Raw genomic sequence first — 16,427 nt, forward strand, 5'->3', positions numbered from 1 at the left:
CAACAACCAAAACATCGGTGTGTTATCAACATTGTTTTCACACTAAGTCCCAAGCACAGCACTATCCCAGCTGCAGTGAAGAAAATTAACTCTATCCCAGCTAAAACCGTGAGAGTCGGGCTCTGTCTTCTCTACACCCTCCCAGCAGAAAGGTGAAGACTGCAAGAAAATTCCCCTTAGCCTCCTCTTCTCCTCTTCTCCAGGTTCCCCCAGCTTCTCCTTGGATGTCATATGCTGCAGACCCCTGACCATCTTGGTGGCCTCTGCTGGACACCCTTCTATATGCCATTTTATTTCTTGTACTGGAGAGCCCAAACCTGAACACAGTAATGCTTATTAAGGTGATCATGCAGTGTGATTTCAGTTGTTTTAACATTTAATATCTCAGAAGCATGGCTTCTGCTGGTTCCTTTCTGAAGTCTTACATTGTCTTATTTAGATATTGTTTCTTCATTCTTTTTGCTATTCATATCTATATTGAAAGAAGTATTGCTTATTCTTAGGAAAGACATTAGTCTTAAAATCATAACATGTCTTCTGACATTTTAAACCATACTTGGAGGAAAAGCACTCTGTAGAAGCATATTAGGTGTTACACAAGAAAAAGCAGAAACTGAGTATCAACTTCACTGAGGAACCAATATAAAATTATATTTTGTTCATTTTTGTCTTTATCAATATCAACAAAATGTGAGTAATACGAGACATTTGAATGGTGTAAAATAAAACTATTCTACACATAAAAAGATACTGTAGAAAACAGATACTATAAGGTTATACAAATAATGCAGAGGTAAAGACCTTTAAATCCTTTTTTCCTAAAATACCTACATATTCAAAAGCCGTTTCATTAAAATTTGCTGCTTGAAGAAATTTAGTTAAATAACATGCTCATGTTTCATATCAGTTCCTTCTTAGAAAAATAATTACCTTTTCTCAAGAACATTCTAATTCGGTATTAAGCATTTAAAGATTTTTTTTAAAATACGTCTGTATTTCTATCCATGTTGGAGTTCAGGTCTCGGTACTTTTATTCTGAACGGTTCCTAATCACTTTAGTTAAGGGAGGGGAGGGAGGAAAATGTTTTGTAAAAGTAGAATAAAAGTTAAAGAGGTTAGGTGTCAACCAGACCTGTGGAACAGCATTCCGCTCCCTGTTTTAATCTTGGCAAGACATTCCACTAGTGCCTAAAATGACGTAAACTGTGCCTTTAACACAGCATTGCTTTAGTTGAACTTTCACCGTGTGGGAAGATATTGGAAGATGTTCTAAACCTACAGTTTAATATACATTCCAAGGGAAATTGTTTAATTCTCATAAATGAACACAAAATAAGCTATGTTAATTAGCTTTCTGGGGTGTGTTTTTTTTTTTTGTCAATATGAGTGTCAGAAAATACTAGTGTTCCAGACGCTTGCATAACTTAGTTGCCAGGCTAGGACAATGTTAAGTACCCACTTAACTTCATGTGTTGAAATGCTTTCCTAAACATTTTTACTAAAGAATGTAACCAGATAGTTTTGGCCATTTCTATTCCTTTTCCTGTTCTTATTATGATTCCATTAGGACTAAGAGTGATCACAGAATTCTCTTTATCTGACAGTCTTTATATATATGCAACCTTAGTAAAATCAGTATTATGTTGAAAATTAAATTAACGATAGAGGAATTATTCTTGGAGATTTGTTGGGGGAGGGTTTACAAAAATAAAATATGTTCTCATCTGAAAGCTTAACTGTTTCATGGTAAAGTGTTCTCTACCTTTCAGAATTTTATCTCATTTATAACAGTGTAAGGTAACAATAAGTCTATGAGATTTACTAGTCTTATCCAAAGATACGCAACTTATAACGTTGAGCAGAACTTTGTTTGATTTTTTCTTACATCTTTTCTTTACACTCTTGGCCTTCAGTCCTAGAATCTAGAAGTTAGGTCTTTCCACAGGAAATACACAGGTAAAGAGTTGGTATCTAATACTGAATGACCATGTAACAGAGTACTATGTTTGTTGCTTTGTCATTTCGTTTGGGTATGATAAAAGTAATATCCCATGCAAGAAAATTACTTATTACATCTGTGAAAGAAGAAAAAGAATGGCTAGACTGGTTTACAGGAATCACTTGCATTATTTTACTACAAAGTCACAATTTTATGACAACTGTAATTTTTTTGTGTGTGTTTCCTGTTTCTTTTGTTTACAATTTTTATTCTGTGTGATTTCTCTTTGGCTTACAAATTTTTCAGGTGCCTCCCCCCAACAACCATTTGATCCACCAATATCCCCTAGTCCACCACTACCACTCAGCCACTTATGCCACCAAACCCTGTACCACCAATACCGAGCCTACCAAACCAGACAGGGATATCAGCCACAACTTAAGCAGTCACATCATGACACACCTCAGTATTACAGTGATCACTTCCAAGACACCTTCTGTTTCCATAAGCGGTATGTAGAAATCAATGGTTGTTCAATTCTCTCAGCATGCTAAGGTATGCTCTCCTGTTATCTGCAGTGCATTAATGGTGAGTTAAAACTTTTTCAAAGAGCTCTAGTTACTTTTACATTGTGAAAAGACTGTTGTGCTTCCCCAAGTTCTAAACAGTACAATATATTAGACAACGCATACTCAAGAAAAACAGATTTCTAGATTTGCAGTCAAATAAATATTTACTTGTATTTTGACCACCTGGAACCGTCAGACTTTTTCCCATTCCCTTACAAGTAAGTCAGAACTTTACCAAAAGAAAGAAGAAGGTATTCTGCTATTTGAAAATCATGAGCCAGGTTTTGATTGGAGTTACACTGGAATAAATGCAGAGTGAGTGCCAGGACTGTATATATACATCTGAACTCGAAGGTTGATCTAGTCACACTTCAGGATCATCACGAAGGGTTGCATAGAAAAGTGACCTAAATCAAAGGACCAAGTAGCTGAGCTTGTAAGCTGGCTTCAGCTAGCTGTAACTGTTGAAGAAATTTAGCTAACATTGTATTAGGCCAAGATGTTCACAGAATCACAGAACGGTAGGGCTTGGAAGGGACCTCTGGAGATCACCTTGTCCAACCCCCCTGCTTCAGCAGGGACACCCAGAGCAGGGGGCACAGGAATGCATCCAGGCAGGTTTTGAATGTCTCCAGGGAAGGCGACTCCACAGCCTCCCTGGGCAGCCTCTTCCACTGCTCTGGCACCCGCACAGGAAAGAAGTTTTTTCTCAGGTTTGGCTGGAACTTCCTGTGTTCCAACTTGTGCCTGTTGCCCCTTGTCCTGTCCTTGGGCACCACTGAAAAGAGCCTAGTCCCATCGCCCTGACACCCACCCTTTAGATATTTATAGGTATTGATGAAATCCCCCCTCAGTCTTCTCTTCTCCAGGCTGAACAAACCCAGGTCTCTCAGCCTTTCCTCATGAGGGAGATGCTCTGGTCCCCTGATCATCTTGGTAGCTCTCCGCTGTGAGCCGTTCTCTGTCCTTCTTAAACTGGGGGGCCCAAAACTGGACACATCACTCCAAATGTGGTCTAACTAGGGCATATGTTCCTCATATATGTTAAAGCTAAAGGAAACAAGCTAAAAGAAAGTATCTTTAATTAGAAGTACAGACATTCAGGATCCTTGGAGAAGGACTGAGAGACTGATAAAATAGAAAACTCCCCCCTCAGCCAGGTGATAAAGTACCAAGTCAATATCCTTTAACTAAGGACATCCTGGGGCAATTAGATCTGAGGAAGAACAACGCTGCCAACTTGGTAAGAACTAAGTGTCCTTTGGGTGAACTATCCACGTTATAATAGTAAAAATCACTCCCATAGGTCAGAAAGTCCTCTACTCAAATAAGATCCTTCCTCTCTGAGCAGGTGTAGTAAATGTAAAAGGAGCTGTACCTTTAAGGTGAAGTGAGAAAGAAAATACCCAATGACTAAGCTGGGGGGAGTGAATATGACATGTTACTGACACATTTAACTGTATAAATGCCTACTGCGATTTTGATCCAGCATGCTTGATTTGTGGGAAACCACCGAGCACCCAGGCTTGCACAACCCTGAAATAAAGAAGCAATGTCTCTCCTGAGTGTGTGGTTATTGGCTCATTGCACATTGGGTGATGATGCTTTTCAGACAACAGTTTTCTGGCAACCCACATAGGACAGCTGTGAAGCCTGGCATAGATCGTCTTGCTGGCTACCTATGGGGGGAAGCTGCTCTTCAGACTCAAGTGTGCACCAACCTGTTATCTGGAGGACTCCGTTGGTTATCTCCCCATCTGGAATGGATAAGCGACTCAAAGGTGCAACACATGATAGTGTCATGACATTTCATGGAGTGACAATGGGTAAACATATTTTCTAAGTTTTGTGCACGTTTAGACAGTGACGACTGGAGTGGATGAATGCGTGGTTGATAAGAACTTTCTTTTTGGCTAACAATTAGGGAGCAGGACAATCTGCAGAGGTTTCCCCTTGCTCCCCATTAGGATGCATCCTGAAACATTGGAATAAGTTTGGTGGGGATCCTCTAACAAAGAGGAATTTAAAAGAATATTGTACTCAATTGTGGCCAAAGTATAAATTGGAGGATGAGGAAAAGTGGCCAGAAATGGGGCCTTTGAATTATAATACAATTTTGCAACTTATGTTGTTTTGCAGAAGGCAGGATAAATGGGATGAAATCCCATATGTGGATTTGGTTTTTACTTTGAGAAATGATCATGAAACAAGGAAGAAATGTAAATTGTTAATATCTGATTCAAATGTATTGATGATGGAGGATAGAAAGAAATTGTCTTGGTGTTGTTCTGCTTGTAGTATTGGAAAAAAATGTTTAAAACTGGAAGATGAAGAAGAGGATGTGCAATTGCTGGTTTCCCCAGATAGGGATCAGGATAATGTTGTTGATGGTATGGGAAGGGGCAGTGAGGGATTTAGTCGCACTGCAGGCAGAACTCAAATGCAACAGGATCCAGTGATTCAGGCTGCACTGCGCCAGGCAGTAGGACCAGATGGAGAACCGGTATATGTGAAAGTTCCTTCTTCAACCTCAGATTTATGAATTGGAAGGAGTCTGCTGGGTGATATCAGGCAAATCTGGAAAAAATCTATCAGTCCTTTAAAACAATACTTAAAAATCATAACCTGGATTGGAAAGATGTGCAAGTGTTGCTAAACACTTTATTTCTGCCTGAGGAAAAGAGAATGGTGTTGGGAAAAGCTCAGGAGGAGAATGAGTGACTAAATACAAGGGATGGTCCAGATTGTTATATGCCAGCACCAGAGCCAGACTAGGATCCAAATACAGGGAAGGGCAGATTGATGAATAAATAATATCAGCAGTTGATATTATACAGAATAAAACATGGTGTACCTAGACCTAAAAACCTTGCAAAACTATATTAGGTGGTGCAAGGTAAAAGTGAGGACCCCCCTGCCTTTTATGAGAGACTGTGTGAAACATCACGGAAGTGGACAGATTTGGATCCTGAGGACGAGGCCAATAGAATGACTTTGACTGCTTTGTTTGTGAGGCAGTCAGCACCAGACATAATGAGAAAGTTGCAAAAGGTAGATGGCTTGTCTGGAATGCCAATATCTCAGTTAATAGAAATCGCATATAAGGTATATAATAATAGGGAAGAATTGGAAAGAAGACAAAGTGCTGCAGTTCTAGCAGCTGCCTTTGCTCAAGCACAAACTTCGTCTTGGGGAAGAGGTTTCCTGAGAGGGTGGGGGCGCAGAAGGGAGTGAGGAGCAGGAGAAAATGGAATCCCTGTGGGGAGAGATCAGTGCATGATTTGCAAGGAAAAGTGCCACTGGAAAAATGAATGCCAAGAGAGGCAGCCAGTTAATTGGACACCCCCATCTGCACCCATTCCAGAGGAAGACTTATGACTGGAATGGAAGATTTGGATTTATGGGGACCAGGGGGTTGAGAAATTAGATTCCTCAGCCGAACCCCTGGTTTCAGTCAAGCTGGAGAATGAGACAGTTAAATTCCTAGTTGATACAGGGGCAACGTATTCTGTACTAAACAGCTGTAAAGGGCCCATGAGCAAACTCTCTATGTCAGTGACTGGTGCCATGGGAAAATGAGAAGTCAGACCCTTTTTTCAACCAATTAATTGCGGAAAATGGGAATACAATACTTACACATGAATTTTTGTATATGCCAGAATGTCCATTACCTCTGATGGGAAGGGATTTATTAAATAATTTGGGATCACAAATAACCTTTGATCAGAATGAAGTTCGAGTACATATTCTGCAAAACAATGCCTAGGAAGCACAAGTATATATGTTACAGGATTCATCAGAGATACAAGATGCTGGATGTAAGGAGAAACAAACTGAAGCCTCCCCTGACATCATGAATGCAGTAATCCCTTTTCTCTGGGCAACGAAGAAACCCAGAAGAACTAAATCGGCAGAACCAGTAAGAGTGGAATTGAAACCAGCAGCAAAGCAGGCAAGACAAAAACAATATCCCATAAAATGGAGGACGGTATTGGACTGGAGCCTATAATTAATAACTTTCTAAAATATGGACTGTTACGAGAATGTCACTTGGAATGTAATAACCTGATTTTGCCTGTTAAAAAGCCCCATTCACAGGAATACCATTTAGTACAAGACCTAAGAGCTATTAATCAACTAGTGACTGATGTACACCTGGGGTAACCAATCCTTACACTTTGTTGACAATGATAGTTGATTCAAATGTCTATTTTACAGTATTGGACTTAAAGGATGCCTTCTTTGCATTCTATTGGAAGAACAAAGTCAGAAGCTGTTTGCCTTTGAATGGGAAAGCCCTACAACAGGACACAAAATGCAGTTGTGCTGGACAGTGCTCCCCTGAGGATTCAAGAACGGGCCCACAATCTTTGGTAGTGTATTGGCAAAAGAACTGGAGTAATGGCAAGGTCAGAAGACCACCACTACCTTGTTACAATATGTAGATGTGTGCCCCCTTTTTGGGGACAGACACAGTTGAAGAATGTAAAGAGACAACGATCAGCCTATTAAATTTTCTGGGGTCAGCAGGATATAGGGTGTCACAAAAGAAAGCACAAATTATGCAGAAAAATGTTATTTATCTTGGATTTTAAGTATCCCTAGAAGAAAGAAAAACAGGAGTTGAAAAAAAAGGAAGCGATCTGTCAAATCGCCGCCCCTCAAATCAGAGAGAATACAGAGGATTTCTAAGAATGGCCAGATGGTGTCGCCTGCGGATACCTCATTTCAGATTTATGGCCAAATCTTTGTATGAAGCTGTTAAAGGCCCAGCAGAGTTACTGGGATGGACTCCAGAATGCCAAAAAGGATGTGATGATACAAAAATTGCTCTCATGAGTGCTCCTGCCTTAGGTCTCTCGAATTTAATAAAACCGTTCAAACTTCATGTACATGAGAGAGGACATCAGGCACTGGGAGTGCTTGTACAAACTTTGGGAGACTGGAAAAGACCAGTAGCTTACTTTTCAAAACAATTGGATAAGGTAAGCTCTGGATGACCAGGATGTCTGAGAGCAGTGGCAGCTGCTGTGCTGTTCATACAAGAGGTAAGAAAATTTACCTTGGGACAGAAAACTATTGTTTATGTGTGTTGCAGTGGTACTGGAGCAGAAAGGACACCATTAGTTATCCCTGAGCAGGATGGTACAATACCAGGCAGTACTGCTCGACAAGAAGATATAGCAATGAAAGTGTCCAGTACCCTGAAGCTGGCATCATTATTACCCTTATATGAAAAGGAAAAATCAGCACATGATTGTTTACAAACTATCAAATCAGCATTCTCCAGTCATTCAGACCTGAAGTATACTCCTTTACAGATTCCTGACTGGGAGCTCTTTATTGATGGGAGCAGCTTTGTAGTAAAGCAAGAACGGAAGGCTGGATATGCTATTGTCACTCTAGAAGAGGAAATAGGAGCAAAAACCCCACCAGTAAACACATCTGCTCAGAAAGCTGAATTAATTGCTTTTCAACGAGCTCTGGAATTATCAGAAGGAAAGTGGGCTAATGCTGATACTAACTCAAAATATGCTTTTGGAGTAATACATGCTCATGGTGCAATTTGGAAAGAAAGAAAGAATTATTATCTTCACAAGGTAATCCTATAAAATATAGTAAAGAGATTATGAAATTACTTGAGGCATTTGGTAAACCTAAAGAAACAGCAGTAGTAGACTGCAAAGCACATCAATCTGGACAAACTGATTTAGTCAGAGGAAACAGATAAGCAGATGACACTGCAAAAAGAATTGCTCTATCAACAGCTGTAGCAGCCTTGGTCCCAGAAAGAACTTTAAAAATCGACACCCCTAATTATACAGAAAAAGAAAATCACAGAATCACAGAACGGTAGGGCTTGGAAGGGACCTCTGGAGATCACCTTGTCCAACCCCCCTGCTTCAGCAGGGACACCCAGAGCAGGGGGCACAGGAATGCATCCAGGCAGGTTTTGAATGTCTCCAGGGAAGGGACTCCACAGCCTCCCTGGGCAGCCTCTTCCACTGCTCTGGCACCCGCACAGGAAAGAAGTTTTTTCTCAGGTTTGGCTGGAACTTCCTGTGTTCCAACTTGTGCCTGTTGCCCCTTGTCCTGTCCTTGGGCACCACTGAAAAGAGCCTAGTCCCATCGCCCTGACACCCACCCTTTAGATATTTATAGGTATTGATGAAATCCCCCCTCAGTCTTCTCTTCTCCAGGCTGAACAAACCCAGGTCTCTCAGCCTTTCCTCATGAGGGAGATGCTCTGGTCCCCTGATCATCTTGGTAGCTCTCCGCTGTGAGCCGTTCTCTGTCCTCCTTAAACTGGGGGGCCCAAAACTGGACACAGCACTCCAAATGTGGCCTCACCAGGGCAGAGTAGAGGGGGAGGATAACGTCCCTCAACCTGCTGGCCACAATCCTTTTAATGCACCCCAGGACACCGTTGGCCTTTTTGGCCACAAGGGCACAGTGCTGGCTTATGGTCAACCTGCTGTCCACCCGCACTCCCAGGTCCTTCTCAGCAGAGCCACTTTCCAGTAGTTCAGCCCCCAGCCTGTACTGGTGCCTGGGGTTGTTCTTCTCCAGGTGCAGGACCCTACACTTGCTCTTTTTGAATTTCAGGAGGTTCCCCTCGGCCCAGCTCTCCAGCCTGTCCAGGTCTCGTTGGATGGCAGCACAGCCTTCCGGCATATCAGCCACTCCTCCCAGCCAAATTAGTTGGCCAAATTATTAAAATGCATAAAGACTGCTGAAGGATGGTGGGTAATCCCTGTTGGCCAATGTGTTGTAACTCTGCAAATAATGAAGGAGTTAACAGAGTGAACCCATAAGAGTACACGTATGGGAACTGAAGCTTTAATTGAGGCAATAAAGAGCTATGCTGTAGGAATCAATCTGGTGCTGATTGCTAAAAGTGTTACACAGTGATGTGAAATTTGTGTCAAAAATAATCCTAAGATCCAAAGGACATCCCCTCCTGGAGAGGTGAAAAGAGGTTTTATGCCTGAGGAATACTGGCAAATTGATTTTTCTGAATTACCTAATCGTAATGGATATAGATATTTGTTGGTAATTTTTAGTACTTTTTCAGGATGGCCTGAAGCTTTCCCATGTCGCACCAATAAAGCGAGAGAGGTGGTAAAGATTTTGTTAAAAGAAATTATACCAAGCTTTGGGATACCAGAAGGGTTCTCTTCGGATAGAGAACCTCATTTTGTTGCAGAGTTAGTTCAGGAAGTGTAAAGATTTTTACAAGTTAGATGGAACTTACGTACTCCATGGAGACCACAGTCTAGTGGAAAAATAGAAAGGATGAATCAGACAATAAAGAGGCAAAGAGAAAAATTGTGTCAAGAAACCCAAATGAAGTGGATAGAGGTTTTGCCTCTAGTGTTGTTAAGAATTAGAGTAACCCCTAGGGTTAGGGAAGGCGTTAGTCCATTTGAAATTTTGTATGGGAAACTTTACACTGTAAATTTAACAGGGAAAGAAACCCAAATGTACCTTAAGGGCCATCAGATTTTTTTAGTGATTATATCTTGTCTTTGGCAAGAGCTCTCACTTCTCTCCATAGGTATGTCCACCTGAGAGCTCCTGGGCCTTTGGACTCACCTGTACATACATTTAAACCAGGAGATCAGGTGATTCTACAAACCCGGAAAGAGGAGCCACTGACAGAAAAGTGGAAGGGACCTTACCTTGTACTACTGACAACAAACACTGCTGTGAAACTTCAGGGAATTGATTCCTGGATTCGCTACACCTGAGTAAATCTGGCCCCTCCAGTGACATGGCAAGTTGAAAAAGTTCAACCTTTGAAGCTAAAAATTCATAGAGACAAATGAATTGTACTTGGACTAACATTGAATTGTACACAAGGAGAAATTCTCTTGTACTGTTTTGAAGGAATATTATTAATACTATTTCTATGGTATTGTCCTGGTTTCAGCTGGGACAGAGTTAAATTTCTTCGTAGTAGCTAGTATGGGACTATGTTTTGGACTTTTGCTGGAAACAGTGGCGATAATGTGGAAAGGTTTTAGTTGTTGCTAAGTAGCGCTTACACTGGTCAAGGACTTTTTCAGCTCCCCGTGCTCTGCCGGGTGCACAAGAAGCTGGGAGGGGGCACAGCTGGGACAGCTGACCCCAACTGACCAAAGGGATATTCCATACCATATGACGTCATGCTCAGTATATAAAGCTGGGGCAGAAGGAGGAAGGGGGGGACATTTGGAGTGACGGCGTTTGTCTTCCCAAGTAACTGTTATGCGAGATGGAGCCCTGCTTTCCTGGAGATGGCTGAACACCTGCCTGCCGATGGGAAGGAGTGAATGAATTCCTGTTTTGCTTTGCTTCCGCGCTCAGCTTTTGCTTTACCTATTAAACTGCCTTTATCTCAAACCATGAGTGGCCTCACTTTTACTCTTCCAATTCTCTCCCCCGTCCCACCAGGGGCGAGTGAGCGAGCGGCTGCGTGGTGCTTGGCTGCTGACTGGGGCTCAACCGCGACAGGTATTTACACAGGTATACTGCTTTTCTAAAACCTGATTATGAGAGGAGAATGGTGGTTGGGTTTTATCATTTGTCTGAGTCAGGCAACCAAAGGGAACAAGGAAAGACACTCTGATCCATGGAATTGTAATACTTATTTAGAAGTAATGGAAGGTGTAATGAAAATAGCCAATCAGACTGATTGTTGGGTTTGTACTCACTTTCCTGAACATTTGAAAAAAGGAATACCCTTATTTGGAATTCCAATTCCAACTAACATCACCTGGGGGTTATGGAGAAATACTACTTTTAATATCAGTAAGTGAATTATAGAAGGCCATAGTAAACATTTCCGTACTCATAGAACAGACAGGAAATGAAACTGCTTTACAAGAAGTCTCAGAAATTGCCAAAATAAGCACTCAAACCAGGATGTTTCTGGACATGTTGCTAGCCTCTCAAGGAGGAGAATCCACAGTAACTAATACTAGCTGCTGTATGTACATAGATTGGAGCGGGAGAATTTCTACTGATTTAAATGAAATCTGGAAACAAACCAGAATGTCACGAGGTCCAAAAGGATGATACCTTTCTTGGATTTGAAGAAACATGGAAATGGTTGACTTCCTTGTTCTCAGGTCTAACTTTGTGGATCAAGAAACTAACTGCATCAAGCTGGAGTAGTGTTGATTTTTGTGTGCATTTATGTAATGATTCAATGTACTTGGAAGTGTTGCTCAGTAGTGGGAAGAAAAATGTATGAGAAAATTATATGAGACTGTCATGGTTTTAGCTGGGATAGAGCTAATTTCTTCACTGCAGCTTGTATAGTGCTGTGTTTTGGATTTAGTATGAAAATATTAATAAAACACTGATGCTTTAGCTGTTGCTAAGTAGTGCTTATACTAGTCATGGACTTTTCCAGCTTCCCATGCTCTGCCAGTGCACAAGAAGCTGTGAGGAGAGGCGGGCAGAGCCAACACAGCTGATCCAACTGGCCAAAAGGGCATTCCATATCATGATGTCATGCCCAGTATATTAACTGGGGGGACTTGGCTGGGGAGGGCAGCAATCATGGCTTGGGGACTGGCAGCATTGGTCAGTGGGTGGTGAGCGGTTGCATCACTTGTTTTTTTTCCCCCGGGTTTCATTTCTCTCTCTCATTATTTTCATTTTCATTATACTATTATTATTATCATCATCATCATAATCATTACCATTATTACTATTACAATTTTATTTTCATTATTAAACTGTACTTATCTCAACCCACAAGTTTTCTTCCTCTTGCTCTTATATTCTCTCCACCACCCCAGTGGGATGGGGGAGTGAGTGAGCGGCTGTGTGGTGCTTAGTTGCTGACTGGGGCTAAATACTACAGAGACTAATTGAAGGATACAACATTATCCTTGAATAAGTCTCAAAGGGGGGAATTGTTGAAGAAATTTAGCTAACATTGTATTAGGCCAAGATGTTCTTCATATATGTTAAAACTATAGGACACGGAACTATCTTTAATTAGATAAACAGGCATTCAGGATCCTTGGAGAAGGACTGAGAGACTGATAAAATAGAAAACTCCCCCCTCAGCCAGGTGATAAAGTACCAAGTCAATATCCTTTAACTAAGGACATCCTGGGGCAATTAGATCTGAGGAAGAACAACGCTGCCAACTTGGTAAGAACTAAGTGTCCTTTGGGTGAACTATCCACGTTATAATAGTAAAAATCACTCCCATAGGTCAGAAAGTCCTCTACTCAAATAAGATCCTTCCTCTCTGAGCAGGTGTAGTAAATGTAAAAGGAGCTGTACCTTTAAGGTGAAGTGAGAAAGAAAATACCCAATGACTAAGCTGGGGGGAGTGAATATGACATGTTACTGACACATTTAACTGTATAAATGCCTACTGCGATTTTGATCCAGCATGCTTGATTTGTGGGAAACCACCGAGCACCCAGGCTTGCACAACCCTGAAATAAAGAAGCAATGTCTCTCCTGAGTGTGTGGTTATTGGCTCATTGCACACCGAGTGATTGATATGCTTTTCAGACAACATAACGACTGGATGTAGGCAAAAAAAGATAAAACAAAAGATGTCTTTACAGAAGTTTGACATAAATGCATCTACTTGAATGAAATGTGAAAACCAGAATGTTGGATAAGACTAATGAGGCTTAATAAGTGTTGACCAAGGTAAGCTAGTTTTAGTCACAGGACTGACTCAAAGAGAAGCAGAGATTGACCTCTAAAGCCATGAGGAGAGCTGTGCATGCTTAGCACTTCCCAGAAAGGGGCCTGTGTTCATAAATAACCCTCTTAAAAGCAGCTGGGTAATTGTCTTCCAAACTGTTTGATAGTCTCATATGGACAACTGCTTGTACTAAAAAGCACTTCTTATGGTGTTTCTGTTATGGCAGTGATGGTCATGCTGTCATTTGGGGAGAGTTCAGAAAAGACAGTAGGGGTAATTCATCTTAACCACAGTAATTGGAATTTGTTTCTGGAAAAAGTGTTTTTTATAAAAATAATCCATCTAAAAACCTGTCTGTGGGTGTGATCCTGAAAACCACTGAGAATCTCCTCAGCACCAAGGGTTTTCCCATTGGCTTCAGCTAAAAATACTTTGTCAAAGTGTTTTTTCCATCTTAAAATTCCATTGGTCACAAACACACAGACACACCTCCGGCATAGCACACCACTAGCACAACACATCATCGCAACTTCTTACCAAGTTTAATTATTGCTTATGCATCCACATAAACCCGGTGTGTTCTGTAAGATGAATGGGCTGAACATAGCATGCTTTTAAGGCAAGGTATAGATTTTGGCAGGTAAAACACGGGCTTTTTCTACCGTTCTGTGTTAAAAGATTTGTTTTTAAAAAAACTCTACTTTTAAAAATCCCCCATAGAGGTGGAGGCCTCCCCTCACTGCAGCAGCATGCACACCCTGGCGCTAAAATGTTCTTCGCAGCCACCGGGTTTGTGCAGCAGGGTGCAGGCACAGCAGCACCTCCGCCCTGCACTGGAGGAGAGGGAGCATGTCTTCCGGCAGATTCAGAGGGGCCTGTGCTGCATAGGGAGGAGATAAATATAATTTTAGAAGCAAAGCCAGGCTCCTGTGCAGGAAATAGAAGCCAGCCATTTTGATACGAAGTGGGTTGCTGTGCCAGTGCACCTTTCGGTACGATGCAGAATGCTTTCTTCAGCGGTGTGCCATTCCAGGCACACATCCGTGTGCAAGGGTTGGTGAGCTGCTTTTGGGGAAGTACTGCCTATGGTGACTGAAATACTGAACGTACAAAAACATTGTCACTTGCTTTGCAGATGAATGTGTGTATATTATTCCAACCCTTGGAATAATCTCCCCAGGGAAGTGGTTGACTCGGCCACGTTGGACACCTTCAAGATTCGCCTGGACAGGGTGCTGGGCCATCCTGTTTAGTCTCTGGTCTTCATAGAAAGGTTGGACTAGATGGTCCCTGAGGTCCCTTCCAACCTCGGATTCTGTGATTCTGTGATATATACAATTATATGCACGTTCGTGTGTGCTAATGTTCACTAAGAGTGTTTAAAATTTACCTATCAGTTTTCTAAACTTAAAAACTTTAGCCAATTAATATTTGTTAATACATTCCCCACTAATGGTTAGTTCTTACTGATTACTATCACTAAATAGTCAAAACTTACTTCAGCAGTATATCCAAAATTGTGATCTATCAGTACACAGTATTGTGAAACTGATACTGTATTATTGTAAGCGCTGATGACCTCAGTCATCGATGGCCTTAGTCACAAAGGTGGAAGTGTTTAGGTTCACGAGCTTTCTAATGAAAAATGCTGAAACTAAAGTTGGCTTCACCCTTCCACCTCCCAGCAAATTTGGGAACTTGTAATTTTAGAAGATGTTTTAATTTCTAGATAGTGCTACGTTTCTCTGCTTTGGCTACACTAGCAGACCTGTTTGATTATCATCTGTGTAGAGAAGGGCCACTCAGATTCAAAGGGAGAAAGGAAAAACATTATTAGTTGGGTATTTTAACTGCTTGTGTTTTGAATTCTTTTTCTTTGGCAGTAAGACAATTTTGAGTCAGCAGTGAAATAAGCACTGACCAAACTATGAAATTGCAAAGGTCCTTAACAGTTTCAAAGAAACCACCTTTCCTTCCAAGCAATAAAGATGATATGCATGGTGACTTAAGTGATAATTAAGATGATAAAAGCCCAAAAGTTCCTAGAACAATCACCGGGGAGTGGGTGAAGGCAAATGCTGTTCTGTTAAAAAGCTCTCTGATATTCTGGGTTAATAATAACTATTTCATGGTAATGTCCAGTAATGTTTGATTTTTAAAGAGTAAAGAGCAATTTTCTTAGTATATATCACACTTGTTCAGCATGCCAGACTGTAGTGTATGTCTTGAGGAAGGAAAAGCAGTTTCATTTTTTGCTTCTCCAGGAAAATCATTAACATTCATCATCATACTCTAAATGTTAAAATGTGAATTCTGCCAAATCAGTAATATACACACATGGAAACATGACAGATATACAGATGTTTCACCTTTGTTTTATGGAGTAGGTATATTTTAAGAACTGTGAGGATGTTGGACATACTCCAGAGATATTTATTTAATTTCTCAAGTTAGCTAAAATTACAAATTCTGTCCCTGCACTTCCACGTTATAAATAAATTTTATCAGTTGAAGTTTCAGCACTGTTCTGCTGCATTGCATTCATAGTGACCTTTTGTTGGTGGATTAAATGGCTGTTGCACATGCAATACAGACAAATACTCGTCTGAATAGAGGCGCGGGTGCATCCATCTCGCACTAGTACTCTAGAAAGTTATGTATGGCTTCCTTCCAATTCTGCCTATTCTATATCTTTCTCAGCCTCCCTACATACATCTCTTCAGACTCACGCTGTACCTTTTGTATGGATGAGAAGGAACTCAGAGATCTTCCTAGTCAATCCTAGCTTACATGGTCTGTGGTGTTTCCCCACTGGGGGCAAGCAGCTCCTCACCCCCTTCTAGACTTGGCAGAGGAACAGGTTTTGCAGAGAATACAATAGTGCTGCTGTCATCCACTGCAGCCTCCCCGGGGTTTGGAAATTAAAACATGCTTTCCTTCCACTCTGGTTCTTCCTCAAGCATTGCTAGAGCAAGTCCCCACCAACAGCCAGTCAGGCCAGGAACCAGAGTCAGGTCCCCCAGTAATGACCTGAGGCTGCTATTGTAAACTTAAGAAAACAGTAAACAAAGCACTGTAGAGAAATACACTGTGGAATCATCTGCCCACCTTGTGGTGTTAAAATCATTAAGATAAAGAGTCCCCTGTATCTCTCCTGTCCCCATAGAGGTGTAGCTGAAATGCATTTCAGGAACAGCCTGTTCTCTACCAGCACAGCATCCCTGCCTCAGTCAAGGGCTCGTCCAGCCTTCTC

This window comes from Phalacrocorax aristotelis, chromosome 1 (assembly GCF_949628215.1).
Source record: "Phalacrocorax aristotelis chromosome 1, bGulAri2.1, whole genome shotgun sequence".
Lineage (NCBI taxonomy): Eukaryota > Metazoa > Chordata > Aves > Suliformes > Phalacrocoracidae > Phalacrocorax > Phalacrocorax aristotelis.